Raw genomic sequence first — 21,410 nt, 5'->3', positions numbered from 1 at the left:
AAATCCCTTATTTTTGAAGCAGCAACTTTGCTCATTGCTTCTCCATGTTTGTTTTCCAGAGACAGTTTATAAATATGGAACTCAACACAAACTGCTTTAAAACACAAAAGCAACTCACTATACATACTGTTGGTCCCCCAACCCCCACCAAGACTGGTTCTTAGGCTTTATTTTTTTTTTGTCTAGATATGAATAGTTAAACAAACCCCACCCATCTCTTCCTTTGTTATAAGGTCTTAGTTTTATTGTAACTGCCTCCTGATTTTAATATCCAGTATCTGTAAGGTACTCACCAGTGACCCGAAAGTGTTAATTCATACCAGAAATGTGTGGTAATGCCTACTGACATAGAAGCTAGGAACTCCATTCAGCCTTTTGAGGCCGAACATCCCACTATCGAACCTTAACCGTGTGGCGCTGCCGTAAGTAATAGACTTACACGCTTGGCGTTTGCCCTCCCAGCAATGCACTTGCCGCACTGATTATACTTAAGTAGTCTTTAAGCCAGGACACACTTGTGAAATGCTAGCAAACGAAACGGAACAAGATGCCTAAAAGTCCAGGTGAATCCCCAGGGATCAGCAGGACCCAGCTTCCCCCACACCACTTCCTCTCATTGGCTTGGCCTTCCTCTCTCTCAAACCACCTCATCCAGTCGGCCTTCTGCCATTTCTTTGGCTCTTTGTTTAAGTAAACTTTGCTCAGTTTTAACTTGAAAATTTATGGAGGAATTTACCGCTTGACTTAGCCCTACTAATTTCCTTCTGGTCCCTGAGGAGAGTTTTGGTGGTCAAAGTGGTATCGTGGTTCTCTCACATCGTTCGAAGAATATCAGAAGCGCTACAGTAGAGAAACACCTACAGGGAAGAAGCCGTCTCAGAAGCCCCTCTGAGACGCCATGTAGCGGGTTCTTGTACCTCTCTTCCTTTTCTGAAGAGTAATATGCTGTGAGTTTTCTCTGCTATTTTTCTTGCTTTCTACTTTTTCTTTTATGATGTGTGTGTGTGTGTGTGTGTGTGTGTGTGTGTGTGTGTGTGTGTGTGTTACATGACGATAAGAATATTTAATGGGTACAGAGGTGTAGACAAGGCATCTTTGCCAGCTGGGTAGACTAAGTGATGGCTCTCATGACAAATGCCATACACTCTGGAACTCAAAAAAACTTAACGTTTGAGTTTTAGCTCTGCAATTCTCCACGCCTAGACCTTGGGCAGATCTCTCATCTCCACTGGGTCGCAGTTTTCTCACCCATGACAATCTCTGCCCACTCATCAGAGCTGTTACAGACAGTAATATGAATTCTTCATAAGCTGAAAAGTACCGTTTAAAGGTAAGTTATGACTAATGGAGCACAACCAAAAAGACAAACAAAAACCAACTGGGACTTTCAAAGGAAGAGTCTAGCCAAAGTAAATGTGAGGTTATAACTGTAACGATGATAAACGTAAAGTGAATATGGCAAGGATGGTCATTAAAACACACTCAGTAAACATGGCCAAAAAGCAAACACAACAACAAAAACCACACTCGTTAAATATGAGAGGAAAAAAAGACCCATTGAAGCAAGGCTGTCATTTATCTTGCTGTCAGAATTGCCAACCTCCATCTCTTTGAATAGCTTCCTGAATGTTTCCTGTAGTTGGACAAGGTTGGAATGAGTTTGTATTTTCTCCTGAGATCTGTGATGTACACCACACTAGACTGACATGATACATATTATTTTAGAGACTCTGAGTACACCGTCTGTCCATTTATCCTCATAAAATTCTGGATTGCTGTACAAAACAATAGTTAAATATTTAACCTTCAGTCTTTGCTCTGTATCTAACTTGGTCTTGTGTATTTGTGTACATGTGTGTCTATGGTGTAGTGGGAAATTATCGTATTACCTGCCAGCCTCCTCCTTGTCTTGATATGGGGTTTGTGGTTCCTCAAGAGCCTTGAAGAAAGGGAAAATGAAGTAGATCATTCTCCCAGTATTTCCCAGAATTGTTGTTCTAACTGTCCTAAGGAAGATTATCTCTTGGTTGCATTTTTCCAGAGCAATTCATTCATTGGATACAGTTATTTATTGAGCTTCAGGTTTAATTTCTTTTGGGTGGGGGTCGAAGGATAGAATGGTTAATTTAAAAAGTCTTACCTTATTGAACTTGCTTTCTAGTATTGACAACTGATAAACAAGTACAAATAACTAGGAATATTGGGTACAAGTGCTGTAGACAAAGCTAAGCAGGTGTGTCTAATCTACTCAGGTTCTAGCAAATACACAGTAGGCGGTTGTCATTTGTTCATCAAAGCTGCCATGATGCAGCGCCTCAGACTGGGTGTGGTAAACAGTGGAGGTCAAAGGTCTGGAGACTGCAAAGTTGGAGAATAAGAGGCCGGATGGAAGGTGTCTGGGGAGAATTGCTTCCTGGCTTACACCATCATTTTCTTTGTCCTCGTGTCAGGGAAAGGTGAGGATCTGTTTCCTAAGGGCACCAATCCAAGGGGCTCTTTGCTCTCATGACCTAATCATATCCCTTGCATTTCCCAGCATCACAGGAATCTGGACAGAAACTCATGGTACACAGAGTAGAAAAAAGCACCCAAGAAACGCTTTAAGTCGGAGAAACTGGAAAGGGTGGTAGTTGAAAATGTCCACGGGAAGTAAATTACGAGTAAAGATTTGAGTATTGACATTTTTAAAAAAGATTCATTTATTTTTATATTAACATGTGACTGTTTTGCCTGTATGTAGGTATGTGTGTGGACTGCACGCACGTCTGGTGCCCATAGAGGCTAGGGTTTCAGAAGCCCCGGAACTGGAGTTATAGACACTTTCGAGCTGCCAGATGGATGCTGGGAACCAAACCTTTAAGAACAAATGCTCTTACCCACTGAGCCATCCTTGCTGATTTTAAAATAATCTCTCTTAAGAGGCCAAACAGGAACGGAGGGACGATTCTACCTATTACAATACAGCTGTGGGGTATTTTTCCACTAATACCTTGTTTCAACAGTAGGCCCCTCCCCTTATCTGTCACCTACAGGTTGGCGTTTTCATTACGTTTTCTCCTTAGGGGTGTTATTGTTTTTTAATCTCTCAGATTTCAAACCTACTGTAATATTGCGCTGGTGATAGTGAAACACGTCAGACTGGTAGCTAAGTAACAGAAATTACTTCCCCACTATTAAACAGGCACAGACTTCCAAGGTCAGTGCTTTGTCTGGGCGTGGCTCTGCCGAGCGCTTTTCCGAGCTGTATTGGGAGTCTTCATTCTGTGTCTTCACATGATCTTTATTGTGCGTGTTTTGTTTTTCAGTCACCCCAGGAGCCCCATTTTAATTTAATTTAATTTTTCTCTTCTCTCTAAATATAGTCATTTAGACTATGAATGGGGTACCGTGGATTAGGATCGTAACAGATTTTGAGATGGGTGAATCAACTCAGAACACATACTTTCTCTGGACCAACTCAATTTCTAGCTTACGCTTTAAGTGTTCTCTGCCTTCTCAGTCACCATTATTTAACTTAAAGTGAAACATAATTAATTGTAACCAACTTTATATTTTTTCTCTCCATTAGCCAATATGCCTGAGCTTCTAGAAAAAAATGTAGTTTTGGGGAGAGGGGTTGCTCAGAATTGTTAACAAATCTTCATAATCAAAGCTCTTGAGGCTGAGACAGACTTTCAAAATCATTCACTAACTCTCAGCCCCTCCTTACAATGTTAATGGTCATTAACACAAAGCACTAATATTTTCCATTTGGATATTAACAATAATGGAAACATTTATAAAGAAAGCCATCGTCTTGTCACCTAACTTTGTTGCTTTGAAAATTATATGAAAATAAACAGCTTGTAAGAAAGACTTGATATTTTTAAATCATAGCCAGGTGGTGGTGGGGCAAACCTTTAATCCCAGCCCAGGAGACAGAGGCAGGTGGATCTCTGAGTTTGAGTCCAACTTGGTCTACAGAGTGAGTTCCAGGACAGCTAGGGCTACAGAGAGGAATCCTGTATTTAAAAACCAGTAAATGAATAAAGAAATTAATTAATAAATAATTAAGATAGGGCACTAATCTATGAATAGAGCAGAATATCATGAAGATTCTCTTATCACTTTCTAAAAAAAAAATAGACCAGTAGTATTTGGTTTTGTTTTAGGTTTTGGACTATCTAGTCCCTGATTCCTCCTTACCTAAGGAGGAGTGTCAGGAATGCTGTGGGTTAGGCCTTAAGTCAAATCATAAATTAGTTGGTTAGTGTCACTAGATTTCTGCAACCATTGCCCTAGCATAATTTGCAGGCAGGACAGCATTATAGATCAAAGGGGTTTTGGCCTTCTCTTGGGCCCTGTTCCTTCTGTTGGTTTGCCTTGTCCCTGGTGTGCTGGCTTTTGTTTTGTCTTGTTATATTTTATTTTGTTATGTTTGGTTGTTATCTCTTAGCAGCCTGTGCTCTTCTAATGAGAGGCAGAAGGGAGTGGATCTGAAAGGAAGGGGAGGTGGGGAGGAGTAGAGGGAGGGGAAACTGTAATCAGAATGTATTAAATGAGTAAAGAATATGTTTTCAATAAAGGGGGTGGGGAACAAAAGGTCATGTGACCATGCTTTGCCTACTCCTTGGTTAACCAGAGATCTGAATTTTTTTGTAATATAAACATTACAGATGTAATTTATTCCATAACTGATATTATTACTCTTGGGATTATGGTTTCATTTTCTCTATACTATTAACCAGTTTTGATATAATTTAGCATAATCTCAATGTTCTTTTAATGTGATTTGCAAACATTAAGATTTTAAGCTTTATTTTAAACCAACTTTGTCATCATGTTAAATATAATCCTGACTTTGCTTAACCTGGCAGGAGAACTGTATTTTGAATACTTTGAGGGTTATTTTTTGCTGTGGACACAACAAATCTGAATGATGTGATGAAAAAGAGAAAAAAACAATGCAGGAGAGGGAGAAGCAGAGATGGAGTGGGGGCCCATCCTTCACTGAGAGCTTGCTTTTTCAGAACCCGTTTTAGACTGGGAGCCGAGCTTCTGAGTGGTCTGACACCCGGGTTTCAAAGGAGGATAGGACCGACTGTAAACAATAAAGGGAAACATATCTATCTGTCTTTCCAGGGAATCCAGTACAGGTTAAGTGTGTGGTGTTCATTGCTACTTGTGAGGGCTCAGTGAAAAAGGTATTTCCTGGTTGCAGCAGCAGCGAAGAAAAATTAATACGTATCAGTTATTACAGGATATAAACTGTATCCTGTATATATGTATACATATATATTATATGTGTACATATAATATGTATATAGACATATTGTAAATCACCCCCTTTCTCTTTTAGACATTGAAATCTAAAAATCGAATTCTTTTGTTGGGATGGATTATCATTGAGAAGTCATTCAGTGCTGTGCCCAGATTGGCTTTGAATAAAATTGATTATAATTGAGAAAATTGGAACTGGAGAATGGTTGGGGGCAGTGACCATCTAGTTATAATCATTTTGATTATTAATTTTTAATAAGTTCATGATTAATTTGTTAGGTCCAGAGTATCGTGTAGTCTAGGCTGGCTTCAAGTTTGCTGAGGATGACTTTGAACCTCTGATCCTACTGCCTTCACCTCCCCACTCCCAAGTGCTGCTCTTACAGGCAAGCACAACCATGCCAGAATCTGTAGAACTTTAAAGCTATTAGAGTCTTTCAATTGCTGTCTTCTCATCCTGTACTTACATGATTTATTGCTTTCCCGAAATCCAGAACTGCATACTTATCCTTGTTGCTTTTCAAGATAGAAAATTAAAACTCCTCTTGGCTACTTCCAGGAGCACCGCATCTCCATCTTATTTTGTGAGGTATAGGTCTATCTAATTTCAGTCTAACTTTTCTCAATTTTGTCCTCCACACAACCAACCTAACTCCCTGTCTGGGAAGTTGTGCATTACAAAATAGGATCTTGAGTTTGATACTCTTTGCTCCTCAGACTAGGTATTCATGATATCACGAAGTCACTGGGGATGAGAATAGGCATATAACAGAACCCCAATAAAATAACCCCATCATATCCAGGCCGATCAATCCAATAGATATATTGGGCAAGATCATTCAACAAACATTTCATGGTTTTAATTCATCTTTCCATCTACATCTATCAGAAGTGATGAGAACTAAGTTTGAGTTGTACACTTCACTTACAACCCCAGATCCTAATATAATTAAGAACCCACCTACAAGCAGAACATGACCTGTGGGACATACAGGACTTGAGAAGTCCATTATATTTTGCCATGAAAATGGGCCACACACGTAAACCCCCCTGAAATGAGTGGCCAAGCAGCACATTCCAACAGGTCCCTAGAGGAGATGTCACAATACTCTGAGTAACCAATTGCAGCGCGCCCTAGATTTCTTAATATCTAATCGGAATCTCTTCTGCTGGTCTTTAAGCTCATTTCCTTTTTCCATTCTCAAAGGAGGTGGGAAACATCTGGAGAATATTTTCTCTTAAAATAATAGCTCACATATTTGAAGCCTGTAATTAACTCCCTTTGTTTCCCTAACTGGAATATTGTCAGCTGCTAAGCAGCTTACAAAACACTTGAGAGAAACCTTGAAAGAGTGCATTCTGCAGTGGAATTGCTCCCTACCCATGAATGAAAGTAGCATTGTTTTCAGAGCACAGAGCGCCTAAGCTGTAGGTCTGACTCAGTCATCCATTCCTGCCTCAACATCATTTCCTTTGCTTGCAGAACGAGGATGCTGGTTAGTAGAATTCAAAGTCATTTCTAATTCTGATGTTTTCTAGTAACCAAGAGTGTGAAGAGAATTTACACCCTTCATAGGTCAGTGGACTTCCGATGGAGATGATCAAAGTTTCTGTTTTGGAAAGTTAGATATAGCTCATAATTCCAATAGCTTTTCAATCTCTAGTCTTACAGTTGGGGATCGAATTCATAAAGCCTTTTTATAATTTTTTTCCTTGAAAGATAAGCAGAATTGGATGAGACACCAAAGGAAGACCCCAGATGGGAAACAAAGTTCAGAGTATAATGTCTGCCTTAAAGAGGATTGATTCAAAGGTTAAACACAAAAGTGAAGGTTGTTGAGAATTCTCTAAAATGTAGCTGTGAAGGCCAGATGTGGTTTTTAATCCCAGCATTTAGGAGGCAGAAGCAGGCAGATCTCTGTTGAGTATAATAAGGTCAGCTTTGTCTAACTAGCAACTTCTAGGTCAGGACTTCACAGTGAGACCCTTCCTAAAATTAAATTAAATGAATACGTCTACGAATTATGTTCTCTTACAATTGTGTGACCTTAAAATTCTTGCAAAGTCATTCAGGAAATATTGACTTTGAAGTAAGAGTGGCAAGTGAATGGGCTGGAGACATGGCTCAGCCAATAAAAGTACTTGTTGTTCTTACAGTAGATCCAGGTTTGGATCCCTGAACCCATGTGAATACAAGCATTGGCAAAGGCTTCCCATGAAAAAGTTATTGCCAGTCTATGGATGCAGGGTAGTTGCGGTTGAAGTGGTCCTCTGTGGATAAATTGAACTAACTTAATGAAGTAAGGTGATAAAAATTAGGCTCCTCTTTAAGCATCCTAGGCCACAAACCTGACAAAGTTAAAATCATATCCTGCAGAAAGACAGAAACAGACTTGTTTCCTGAATGGCCCTCACCTGAGTGTTAAGGACTGGGGAGCCCTAGGGTGGACCTGAGGCATGGGAGCCAGGAAAGGGAGACTAAACGTTGGACTTTTATCTCCTCTTTTCTCCTCTGTTGTAATCCAAGTGGCATTTCATCAGAGCACAGCACCCTCCTGGAGAGGTTGAGGGGTTACAGGAAACTCAGGTGGCATACGATGGTGTGTCTTACTATTAGAGAAATTGACAAGGTTTTTGAAAACTGGGAAATCTGAACTGTTAAATACAGTGGGCTCAGTTTCCAGTTGGCATGGGTCCTTACTGGAATCAGAAGGTAAAGCCCTTCACAGGCATGAGTGTTTCAGTGACTTCTGAGGACAGGCCACATGGAAGTTCTTTCCTTACGTTGCATTCTATGTGGCCCGTTGTATTCACTCAATTGGTGTATATGGAGAAGACCAAGCCAAGTCCTGTGCTGGCATTCTCTTTTAATGAATGAGCTGTTGTGTCATTAGATTATTCACGTTGATATTTTAATAAGAAATTGTGAAACAAATTCCCCAAATCAAGGGTCAAATGTGAGCTTAATCCATTTTTCCTGTATACTAAAATATTTATTATTTGAATCTCTGCATGTGGTGTAAGTGTCTTGTGGATTTATAAAAGAATTGAAGGGTCATACCCAGTGTTTGCGTTTCCCTCTAGCTTTTGGGACAGTTGTTTTGAGGAGTTCAGTTGTTAACATTTCATTTATTTGAGTCATGCAACTGTTAATAACTTGATAATAAAATGAAATCCCCAGAACTGTTATCATACATAGGCAGAACATTAAATTGAATCAACCACTCTTAGAAAAATAAAACTAATAATTTTCTTCCAAAATTGGTGCCTCCCTTCCCTTCTACGCCTCCACACACAGAATTAATTTCTGGTCGGAACACTAGTCTTTCTAAAGTTACAACAGTTAGTCCTGAAAATTTCTGAGTTGTAAAAGAATTATAAGGAAAAAAATCAAGTTTCTTGGTCAGTGAAAATATGTTTGTTTTTTTTTCCCCCTCTGTTGCATGGTTCCAGAGCAGGAAAAAAAAAATCATTCCACATGACTGTTCCCAACAAAGACTTTAAAATTTAAATAATTTAGTCCTCAATCTGGGACTAAGCCTAAAACACCAAACTGTGATAAATTGTCAGCCGCAGAAAGGGCAGTCTCTAAAATCCTCCACTTTGTAACCACAGCTCCATCTAGATAATTAGCCTGCGTGGTAATATCCTGCCCTTTGAACACAGGCTAAGGAAGCACAGAGTGTAACCAAACCACAGCTATCTTGGTATTGCGAGTTCCATTTACTTAAAGGGTGGGATTTATTTTGAGGGAGAGCGAGATGGATGTGCTGTCTGGGAGGGAGATCATACGGTTTTCAATTAATCCAGTGAACATTCTTCAGAGAACATGGAAGTGGAGAGAGGATAGAGAGCTATGCGAAGGATGCCAGATTTGAAGGATACAGGAGTTATGTAGGCTGGAAACGTGCAAGGAAGTTTTTATGAGCAGAAGTCATTACAAGGCATAAGCAAGCATACAAAAGCATATAGAGCAACACTGTAGACGTGCTTCATAAATGATTGCCCAGGGCACGACTGTCAACAGGATGCTGGCACACGTGAAAGACTCTGCGGGTTGCCTTGTCTGTGACCTTCTATGCATTCGAAGTCTTTCTTTTACTGAACTATAAAACGAAGGGAATGAGTTAGATCAGATAGAAGCCCAATGCCTGGAGTGGGTAGAAGAGGTGCTGGTCTGTGGTGAATGTGGTGTAATTGGAGGGTTCTGAGCTGCCCACCACCTTCCTGTCACAGTAACATTCTTTTTATTTGGGCAGCTCTTCCAGTTTGTAGAGGGAAGCCAGAAATCAGTCCATGCTGTAAAACTTCTGAATTTAAAACGGTGGTCCCCGGGATCTCTTGGACACTGAACCACCAACCAGGCAGCATACACCAGCTGATGTGAGGCCCCCCAACACATATACAGTAGAGGATGCTGGTTCTGGACTCAGTCAGAGAATAGGTACCTACCCTTGAGAGAGTTGGGCCCCCGGAAAGTAGGAGGTCTGGTGGGGTTGGGGTGAGGGTGGGGGCATCTCTTGGAGACAGCAGAGAGGGAGGAGGAGGTGTGGGAGGTAGAACAGTGGGAGGGTGAACCAGGAGGGGGATAAAGTCTGGACTGTAAAAAAAATGATTAAAGAATTAAAAAAAATTTTGATTCACTTTAACATTATCTGGTAGAAGTGAGGTCTTCCCCTTCTGCCAAAAACAAAAATATCGAAAAGGGTTCAACCCTGTTTCCCGAGATCCTTCTTTTAATTTGCTGGACACCTCTGTGCCAAGTAGTCTCAAACACCTCTCATTCTAAAACACTACCTCCATTATTTCCTGGGCCACGATATTATTTTCTAAAATTTTAAACTTCTTGGTTTGTATCTGTCCATTGTCAGTGGATTAATTTAATTACAAACTTCACAGCATTCTAACAAAGGTTAAGGTACAGTATTATGAAATTATATATATGTGTGTGTGTGTGTATGTATACCATATACATATGTGTGTGTGTTTTCATATATGTTTACACACGTTAAATGTATGCTTATGTGTGTATATATATATGTGTTTATAAGTGTATATATATACACATACAAAAATATATGAAAATTAAGCAACGAGGTTGTAGCACGGGAATGTGCTTAGATCAAGTAAAGGACTGAGCACTAAACTACGCTAACTTTATTTAAACGAAGAGGAAAAGGATTAAAAGAAAGAACAGTGTTGAGGAAGGAGGAAGAGGAAGGAAAGGAAGCAGGAGGAAGGGAGGATCTTGAGCATACTTTCCGACACCCTGGAGTCTTATTTTTGAAGAACATGGATGATAAGAGTGTTTTTATTCCCTCTGCTCCAGATTCTGAAACTAGCCCAACTTTTCTACAGGGATAACACAAGCAGTGACTACAGAATCCAGAGCTGTATTTTTACTGTTGGAGGAAATAAACTTCACAGACAATGGCTGCAGGTTTCTGGTCTACAGCAATCAGCTCATTGCTTCTCCTAGCTTGGTCTCTCTGGGCTTCTTTGGGACTTCAGGAGTAATGTTGCTGTCGTGAGCTCTTTACTGTTTTTCTTATTTTGAATTGTATCTGAGCTATGTATTCCCCACCTTGGTTATTAAAAAAAATACTGAGTTTTGATTCTAACAAATTCAGTGTCACATGGACTTCTTTTACATACTTGTTTTATAGTGCAACAATTTGCTAACTTCAAAGTACCAGGTAAGTATGAAGCCTTACTTAGCCATGAACACCTGTCTAAATGTAAAACATTAATTTCCCCCAATCAATACAAATTTGTAACTTATTTTGAAAAATAAGCTCTTATGCAAGAGTTGTAGAAGCTAGTGATCAAGGGGAGGTACACTCAGCATAAGCCATTCAGGTGACTGACCACAGGAGTAAGAGGGAACTTTCTCTTTGTGCAGTGTATCTGCATTTAGTTCATGGCTGAACATGGAATAGACTTGATGCATCCTTTCAAGTGAATATATGAACTGTCTCACTTTCATCTTGTCCCTTGCCGAACCTAAACACTAAATAGATCTCAGGTGGCATGATGACTTGGAGGGCCACTAACTGGGAGTGGCACAGTCACCAACCCTGTATCGATAGAGCTCACTTATGTGCATACTATTTTTATCCTCATGCCCCTAATTTTGTATCCTGATGTCTACTGCCAGAGTGTAAGAATGGAAAATCCCACATAATAGCCATTTTCCCCTCAACGTTAATAGAGAGTGTTGCTTTTGAGTTTTATAAACTTTATAAAGAACAGAGAGGCATTGGATGGCCTTAGAATAAATGAGATTGGTGGCTATTCATTGATTTACGAGATGTTCATAAGGTTCTCTTTACGATAAAGGGCACAGATTTGGCTTGAGCTGTATTATAGTACCATGGAGGCAGTTTTCAAAATCTCTGGTCTGATTTTAAGTTAAGGCCTTTAGCTGTCAAGTAGCTCTCTCCTTTCGCAAAGGTAATTCCTGACGCACCGTTTCTTTGTTTACAAAACCTGAGTGATGGACTGAGTGATCCCTAATGTACTTGAGAAGATTTACTGCCCTGTTACTGCTCATACTGTCACCTGTAGTTATGCTGGGTACTGACAAGCGTCAGGCAGTAGGTGGGGGGGTTGAGAAGGAGCATGAAATCCCTTGTGTTGAGGAGGAGGAGGAAGAGGAGGAAGAGGAAGAAGAAGGGGAGGAAGAAGAAGGGAAGGAGGAGGAAGAAGGGGGAGGAGGAAGAGGAAAAAGAGGAAGAGGGAGAGGAGTAGGAGGACGAGGGGGAGGAGGGGGAGGATGAGGATGAGGATGAGGAGGAGGGATGAACACTTGCTTCATACTCCTATGCAGTGTCCAACAACATTTTGCAAAGCTCTATGTTCTTCACTGTGGTTGTTTGTGGGCCGCATCTCTGCCATGAATTTCTGTTTCTTCGTGTGGAAACCAGCCAAGGATACATTACTGGCCACCTACCCACCTTCTTAGGATGACTCCTCAGACTTATTTTCTTTGCTTTCTCCTCCTGCTGGTTTATGGCTTTCCCTTATGTAGCAATAAAACTCTTGGAGAGCCCTCTTAGGGATGAATTAATGCCACTTAAGTATGTTTCCGTTAGCTGCCCTTTGATGGTTCTGTTTAAAAATAAAGGGAGAGTTGGGGCAGCTTGGTTCTTATTGAAATTTTCCTTTTCTCTGCTTTAAAATTACCATTCCTCAGAAACAGTTACACTCCAAGAGAGCTTTGTTAACACAACACAGACACACAGACACAGACACAGACACAGACACAGACACACACACACACACACACACACACACACACACACACACAACATCTGGGAGATGTTGTCGGAAGGTAAAATCACCATCTTTTGGAAAAGTATTTACATTACAAGGAGACCCAGCTTAGCCTGTGCAGAGCTTCCCTTATAGCCCTTTGAATACCAGAAAGCATGCCCAAATTCCAGAAGGAAAGAACGCCATCTTGTTCTCCACCCTAATAGCAAACAGACTAAGGATCTGTTGTCATGATCCCATTTCAGTCCTGCATAGCCTGCCTACATATTCTACTTAATAATTCATCTGAATCTTGCATTTAATCTATGCTAAATTTGGGACAGAATGGCCTTTAGGGTTTAGTACCTTCCTCCTCCTCCTCCTCCTCCCCCTCCCCCCATCCTCCTCCTCCTCCTCCAGGTTCTCAGGGTTAGATGGTGAGTGCATTACCACATACTATTCTAGTTTCCTTTTGTCCCATTCAACAATTGTGAGAGGAACTAAACATAACTCAAGACCAACTTGGATATCACTTTTTACCTCAATGGAGGCAAAGGCAGATATGCTTAAAAAAGAAATGCAAAAAAAAAAAAAAAAAAAAAAAAGCCAGAGCCACGTCTGCTCCTTTTCTCTCTAGTTTCCTCTTCATTTGTCCTCAGTCATCATCTCTGATTTCTTTGCCCTTTACCAGATATCTGGTTCCCACTTGGTATTTATTATATCATCGGATCACTTGGTGCCTGTGCCAGAATAAAGACTAATGCTTTACCGAGGGCATAGTGGGATATGCGAGTCAAACCACCTTTTCTCCTCGCTTGATCAAGGGCAGACTTCACATAAGCAAGGAGACATGCTAATGTGGGAAGGTTCAGGAGCCCCAAGAAGTACTCATCTTTGCCTCAAGACAAAATAATTCTTCACAGCTCTACAGAGTGCTTGAAATTGCAACTAAATTTCTATAGACTCTAGGAAAGTTGGTGCAGCCTTAGAAATGTGATAATTGACTGACCCATGATTGAGAAAAGACCAGGGTATAGGAATATTAAGAAATTTGGATGGGCTGTCCTGACTGGGACTGTGCACAGGGTAATGTGGAGGGCTCAAGTTCACAAGTGCTTTGGAGAGACTAGAAGCATCAGATGGAGGGATGAAGTTGAGCCTTGCCACAAAGCCCCTCTACCAGATCATGGAGATGAGTGGCTGGTTATGATGCCAAGATTGGTGTGTAGCTGTTACATAACCACTAAGAGGTGAGTGTGAATATATTCAAGAGGGATCTTCCGGAGACTTCCTTTTTAGGAGTAGAGCCAACCTCTAGCAAAGCTCTTTGGAACCTGATTGTCCCCTAAGTTTGTGCTTCAGATGAGAAGTTTTAGTTGTTGGCAAGACTTGGGTCTCAGCTTTCTTTCCCACCCCCCCCATGGCAGGGGCTGCTGCTTCCTAAACATGTGTACATATGGAGTAAATTACTGGCATTTTTGTCATATCACATAGCTAGAGTTTCAGAGCATAGACACTATTCTAGGTAGGAAAGAAGCTGACTCTCTCCTGCAGCTACACGTGACAAGTGGCCAGGAGAAGGCCAAACCAAGGTTCTTCTATGCCATTTTTATCTGAGTCTCTGATCACATCAGGGGGAGAGCTAAGGCTTCTCTAATCAGCAGTTTAAATATCTCACAGTCCAAGGAGCAAGCGCCCTTTCCTGGAGTCTGACGTACAAGCCTGCAGAATGACTGTGCATATTCCTAGTCTGGAATGTGCCAAGGATAACCAGGAGACCCACACATTCACGACTGCTTCCCTCTCTCTAACTTTCTCCTAATAAACACAGCCTGGCCCTTCGCCTTGGTAACAACCTTCAGATACCGTCCAGCCTTCTATTTAAAGAGATTGGAGTTCTCAACAAAGGAGGAGAGAGATGTGCTCATCAGGTAATTAGTCCGTTGATCCATCCATCCAATACAGTTCAATATCCAGCAAATGCCAAGCAGGTGCTGGAGACACAACAATGAGCAGTAAGTGAGATCCCTGTCCTCAAATGGCTCAGAGCGCAGGGCTGGTTGGCTGAGGCCCTGGCCACTCAGACACCTCCCCTTGGTAAGTTCTACCTCTGTGAGTTAGTAACAGGGAAACATTGAACTCCTGGTCCTGTGTATTGGGCTGGCTGACTCACTAAGATGATAACTGCCAACATTTTTACAATCTCATGTTGGCTCCCCTCCACCTCCCAGCATGTGATTGGGCTTCTTCTACTGACCAGTCCTTGAAGTGTATCCATAGAAAACAAACTTATTTCAAGATCCGTCTGACAAGACTTGCAAGGAATGTAAATAGAGGACACTTCTGCATAGCAGACACAAGTAGCATCTGAATAATCCGAGTACATAACCTTATACAGGAGTACAAGGAAGCAATAAGTTATTCATGAGAACTGTAAGAAATCGAGGGGGGGTTGCTACACTTATATATTATATGGCATATTGAAGCAATCTTAATATATCATAATAAATTTGACCATTGCTTGTTCTAACTTCTGACATGTCAAACATAACTGTAATGGCTATATTCTAAGATGTTAATTTGTTTTCACCTAGAATCAACTAAAACCCAAGTGGCTGGGTATATTGGTACAGGATTTTTTTTCTTTTTTTTTTTCTTTTTTTGGTTCTTTTTTTCGGAGCTGGGGACCGAACCCAGGGCCTTGCGCTTCCTAGGTAAGCGCTCTACCACTGAGCTAAATCCCCAGCCCCAGGATTTTTTTTTCTTAATGAAACCATTTGAAGTGGGAAGACCCATTGTTAATCCTGATCTTTTCAGGTGGATACATTTACCTTTAATCTGGGCCATTCTTCTGGTGGCAACCTATATAAAAGCCATGGGAAAAGGGAGCTTGCTCTCTTTGCCTGCTGTCTGGCAAGTCCATTCCTTCCCAGACATTGGGGCCAACTTCTTCAGGACACCAGTGTCTACTGAAGACCAGATGGACATCCAACCCTGTGACCTGAACACCTGCTGAATTTCCAGCTTTTTTTTTTTTTTTGGTAGAGAGCCATTGTTGGACTACCTGGACCACAGCCCATAAGCCATTTAAGAAACTTCCTTTCTACATTTATATAGATTCTGCTCCTCTACAGAACCCTGCTTAATACAATAACCCATGATGAAAATTTCTACTTAAAAAATTTAAAAGATGTGCACCATCCATTCCCCATCCTATTTTCAAACCTATCATTTCCCTCTACCTCTAGTTACCAATGCAGACATTTGACACAGAGACAAACAAGGGAAATTGTTGCCTGTTTTTGAGTTCTGATTATAGTTTTGAGTATAGATGGGGATTTTTTCTTTTATTGAATATTTTGTATTTACATTTTAAATGTTATCCCATTTCCCGGTTTCCCCTCCAGAAACCTGAGATCCCATCCCTCCTTCCCTTGCTTCTATGAAGGTGCTCCCCCCTACTCCCTCCCACCTCCCTACCCTGATATTCCCCTACAATGGGGCATCGAGCCTTCACAGGACCAAGGGCCTCTCCTTCCACTGCTGCCTGACAAGGCCATCCTCCGCTACATATGCAGCTGGAGCCATAGGTCCATCCCTGTGTACCCTTGGGGTGGTGGTTTAGACCCTGGGAGCTCTGGTCTGGGAGGGGTCTGGTTGGTTGAGCTCTGGTCTGGGAGGGGTCTGGTTGGTTGAGCTCTGGTCTGGGAGGGGTCTGGTTGGTTGAGCTCTGGTCTGGGAGGGGTCTGGTTGGTTGAGCTCTGGTCTGGGAGGGGTCTGGTTGGATGATATTGTTGTAGATGTCGATATTTTCAGCAAACATTAAAGACTCCTTTGGATTGAGCAGGTAAAATATATACTGTGTGAAAAAAGTTTCAAAGTTCACATTACTACACTGTTTCTGTTGACATTTATTTACTTTTAAATATATGTGTCTCTCTGTGCACCACAAGCTTTCCGGTGTTCAATCCCGTGGAGTGAGAGTTACAATGGTTGTGAGCTGCTAGGTGAGTGCTGGCAATTGAGCACTTGTCTTCAGGAAAAGCAGCTAGGGTTCTGAACGGCTGAGCATCTCTCTAGGATCTTTTTGAAAAAAATCCTCAGAATAAGAATCTATGTGAGTAGAAATTACAATAGAATTTAAATTTATTTTGTGTCTGATTCTTGAAACATTACCAGTGCTTTCCAGGGCTGCTCACCAAGTACCCTTCATAATGCGCTAAAGAAATCTTAGCTCAACACCCACTGTAGAGTTGGGGAACCTACATGACATCATCAGGGACATGAAGGGGCCACCTGCATCGCCTTTTATATACAATTAAATTTTCTTTTACTATTTTTGTATTATTTAACTTTTAAAAATAGACTTACTTAGATAATTTTAAAGTTCACAGCAAAATTGAAGGGAAAGAGTGGATCTGTATCTCCCCCATCTCTCTGAAACTGTACAGCCTGTGCATTGTCAACATCCTGTACCAGAATAGAACATTTGTTCTACATAATGAACCTACACCAGAACATCAGGCAAAGTCCAGTATCACAGTTGGATATTATACATTCTTCAGTTTGTTCAAGGGATAATGACACATCTGCCATTCTCATATCACACAGCATAGTTTCAACGTCTTCAGTATCCTTTACGTTCTTCCTGCCTGCCCATTCATCTCCAATTAACTAGCCTCTGTAATCACTAAATCATGTTTTAAGCATTTATAGCATGTACTGGCAGGTTTTATATGTCAACCTGTCACAGTTGGGGTTATCACAGAGAAAGGAGACTCCCTTGAAGAAATGCCTCCAGGAGATCCAGCTGTAAGGCATTTTCTCAATTAGTGATCCAAGAGGGAGGGTCTAGATAATTGTAGGTGGTGCCATCCCTGGGCTGCTAGTTCTGGGTTCTATAAGAAAGCAAGCTGAGCAAGCCAGGGGAAGCAAGCCAGTAAGCAGCATCCCTCCATGGCTTCTGCATCAGCTCCTGCCTCCAAGTTCCTACCCTGTGTGAGTTCCTGTCCCAACTTCCTTTGGTGATGAACAGCATTGTGGAAGTGTGAGCTGAATAAACCCTTTCCTCCCTAACTTACTTCTTGGTCATGATGTGCAGGAATAGAAAACCTGACTAAGACACAGATGCTAATAGTAAGGAGGCTTTTCATAGCAGCTTCATTACTTAGTAACATGCATTTATGTAAGTCCTTCCATTTATGTGTTTTTATGGCTTGATAGCTTGTTTGGTTTTGGCACTGAATAGCATTCCATTGGTTGGATGTTCACAGTTTATTTATGGACAGTATTTTAACTCTTATTTTGATTTGTCAAATCTCTTAATTTAAGAAAACCTGGAAGGTACTCATGACTGATAATGATAGTATTGCCTACTTATCTGTACCGTGTTTGGTCACTGTCTCATGCTGCTCCTACCTTCCTGTGTCCAAGACCCACTGACTTCTCTCTTCACTGAGTTTATTGGTTTGGTTATGTTGTTTTTCTGTAAGAATCGACTGTAACATGAGGCTAATGCTTTTTCATGTCATTAGGATTCCACCCAAATGCCATCCCTAATGCAAAGTCTTTTTTGATCAGATTGGCCAGTGTGGTGCCCAAATCTTGTTAGTATCATGTTATGTCATTCACAGAAGTTTTTGAAATTTGATATTATCCCATTTATTTAATTTCCTCATTGTTCATCTTCCCTGTATCTCTATAAGATATGTGTATATATATGATTTGCTTTGTCTTATTTAATGTTTAATTTCCAAAGCACTGTGCTTGATCAAAATGGGAGATACGAATGACTTAGTGAATTATGTCATAGACGGTACTCTCATTGTTTCTTGGGTATGATTATGTACATTGTGAGTGTTTATATATATGTGTATATATTTCTATGTAGAAACACATCTTTGGCTTTTTGTTTGTTTGTTGTTTGTTTGTTCTTAATCTTCGCTGTTAAGAAACACACATCGGGTTCTTTATCTATCTTTGGTTTATGCATTCCTCAGAGATTAACACATTTGGGAAATAGCAGTTTGTAAGTCCACAAGTGGATTTGCAGCCAAGATTAATCTCTCTCTCTCTCTCTCTCTCTCTCTCTCTCTCTCTCTCTCTGTTTCTTGAGCTAGACAGACACCATTTCTTTGTATAGCCCCGTCTGTCCTGGAATTATCTCAGTAGACCCGGCTGGCCTTGAACTCACAGAGATCTGTCTCCCAAGTGCTGAGATTAATGGTGTATGCTAGCACTGTAAGGTATGAATCTTTTTACAGATGAATCTCGTGGACCTGTGAGATGGCTCTGCTGGTAAAGGCACCTGTCACCAAGCCTGATGACTTGAATGTAATCTCCAAGATCCACATGGTGACTGTGGATCCTGCAAATTGTCTTTTGAATTCCACATTTGGAAGATGGCAGCATGCTCCACCTCCCTCCCCGTGAAATTATTAAATACATATAGAACAGAAGTCTTGTTCACGATTCCAAATTATGAACCATGGTATATAATGTATATTTTAAGCTGAAGGAACTAAGGAGATCTTAGAAACAGGTAGATTACTTTTTGGCCATCTACTGTCTTTCTCCACTGAAATGGGGCACAAATAAATTTTACTTACCTATTCATAAAGATCATAAAGGGTCATAAGTCTCCTATTTTAGGTGTCATGTCCTATACCCAAAGACCAAGAAGAATCTAGGCAATTATATCTTGCCTACCCCTCTTTGTTTAATTCCATTAGATCATACCTTCTTCAATGCTACTGATGTATGATTGTCCATGAACAATTGTCTTGTAAACTATATGTCATGACGCCCTCCTCCAAATATAATTTACAAGAAGTGATTTTTATATCCTCTTCTCTTTTACATCTCTCATTAGGAGAGTCTCAGACATGCCTTTTCTCCTTTATAGCATAAAATCAGTGTAATGCTTACATCATGGTCACCAGTCTAGTATAGCAGCAGTGGCATGACACTAGCTGTATCAGTTTTCCAAAGACCTCACTAACTGATTCCCATTTGTCAATGAACATATACATTTATTACACATTGCAAAGGATATGGATAACAGAAAGTCGACACAAATAAGCAATCAGAAGCCTCACGATTCTGATTCCCTGTGAGGCAAGTGGAACTATGTCATCAGATAAAAACTGGGAATGTGGGACAGACTCAGAAACCCCAGTATTCTCATATCTGAGACCGGTAGGCCTTTCATCTGCTTCCAACCTGGTTCCTGTCCTGGAGCACGTGGCCATAGCACCACACATGAAGATCATGACCCCTAGTCATGCAGGACAGAGTTCTCCATGCCAATGAGGTACCTGAGGATTGAGGCAATAAGCTTCCCTTCCCAGACATTCCTTCATGCAAAAGGCATTTTTTCTCTGGTCCACCCTGAGTAAGTTGTATACACTTATTTTCCATGATGAAGAATGAATAAACAGTGTGGATAAGCAAGGACTGTCTCTCTCATCAAGAACCATCTTGTGAGGAAGCCTTCATCACGCAGAGCCAGGTCTAAGTCTCCCACAGAAGGCTCCTTTGTCCTCCAGACACTCACTCCTGAGCTAAGCTAGAATTCTCCCTCCCACCAGCCTGGGATGATCACTAGACTCTGTGGGTCCCCTTCGTTCTGACTCCATGAGGTTCAGGGGTAACTGAATGCTCTGGAGTTTGGGAACTCCTGCCTCCTCAGCCTGCCTCATTTCTCACCTGGCCTGGGGCCCCCACCTTAGGCTATGTTCATAGCCTAATGCCTTCCATTTCATCTGTCTGAGTGGAGTTCATACACTTCAGCAGCAAGACGGAACACAGAACCACAGCTTCCTTGGTGAAATGTTATCTGTCGATGACAGGTGCTTAGAGAAATGAATGCCCAACACATGTCAGATAGTATCTTAGTTGCTAAGCCTATCTCATGCTATCTAATTATAATAACACACAGGTAGAAGAATCACCATCTTCTTTAAAAATAGGTGAGTAGAGGGCTTCAGCGATGGCTCAGTAGGTAAAGGCTTGTGTATTAGAATTTGGGAATTAGAACTTGGATCCCCATCCATGTGGATGCCAGATGAACATGACTCCCCACTTATAATCTCAACTCCCAGGAGGTAGAGACAGGGAATCTGTGGAGAAAGTTGGCTTAGACCAGCTGAATAGGTGATTTTTGGGTTAAGTGAAAAGCCTTGCTTCAATATAGTTAGAGAGAGAGATCAAGGGAGACACCCAATAGAATCCTTTGGACATTACACACATGTATACAAATGTGTCTACATGTTGGCACAAATGTGTTTGAACACATGCGTGTGCGCGCATGTGCGTACACACACACACACACACACACACACACACACACACACACAAACAGGTGAAGAAATAGAGACTAAGAATGCTGCTTGTACTTTAGCTGACTTTGACAGCCAGAATTTCAACTTCTATGTGACTCCAATATTTGGTCTTTATATCACAGAAACCCCACAGCAAATAGCAAATCCTCTCCTTCACAGTATGCTCGAGTTAACAAAATGCTCCCTTGAAATGGTAGTACCATCAAATAGAGTTATTCAACCAAGTCATTCTCACAGTCTCATTAATAACTTTGGTAAGACAAACAGGAACCTAGCACGACTGCCCTCCGAATGACCCAACATGCAGCTGAAGGAGTCAGAGGCAGATATGTGCACCCAACCAATGGACAGAAGCTGGTGACCCCTGTGGTTAAATTAGGGAAAAGCTGGCAGAAGCTGAGGAGGAGGGTAACACTATAAGAAGACCAGCAGTCTCAACTAACGTGGACACCAGCTGATATTAGGCCCCCAACACATATACAGCAGAGGACTTCGAGGTCTCAGTTCAGTGAGAGAAGATGCTCCTAGCCCTTAAGAGACTTGAGGACCCAGTGA

At 41.2% G+C, this 21,410-nt stretch overlaps 1 protein-coding gene across 5 annotated transcripts in view; it reads right to left on the bottom strand.

Annotated features, from left to right (window-relative positions):
* Positions 1-21,410, bottom strand: part of Col8a1 (collagen type VIII alpha 1 chain) — a 132,589-nt gene that overhangs the window by 10,920 nt on the left and 100,259 nt on the right. Inside the window, exon 3 of one of the 5 annotated variants that reach the window (XM_039088381.2) lies at positions 12,216-12,369. The exons of 3 other annotated variants lie outside the window; for them this stretch is intronic. The gene's annotated coding sequence lies outside the window, so the exon portion shown is untranslated. Of the gene's footprint in view, positions 1-1,889; positions 1,940-12,215; positions 12,370-21,410 lie in introns of all 5 variants that reach the window. One more of the 5 variants, XM_039088382.2, reaches the window with a different exon arrangement.

Source organism: Rattus norvegicus, chromosome 11, assembly GCF_036323735.1.
Source record: "Rattus norvegicus strain BN/NHsdMcwi chromosome 11, GRCr8, whole genome shotgun sequence".
Lineage (NCBI taxonomy): Eukaryota > Metazoa > Chordata > Mammalia > Rodentia > Muridae > Rattus > Rattus norvegicus.
This window is presented reverse-complemented; position numbering and strand designations above follow the sequence as displayed.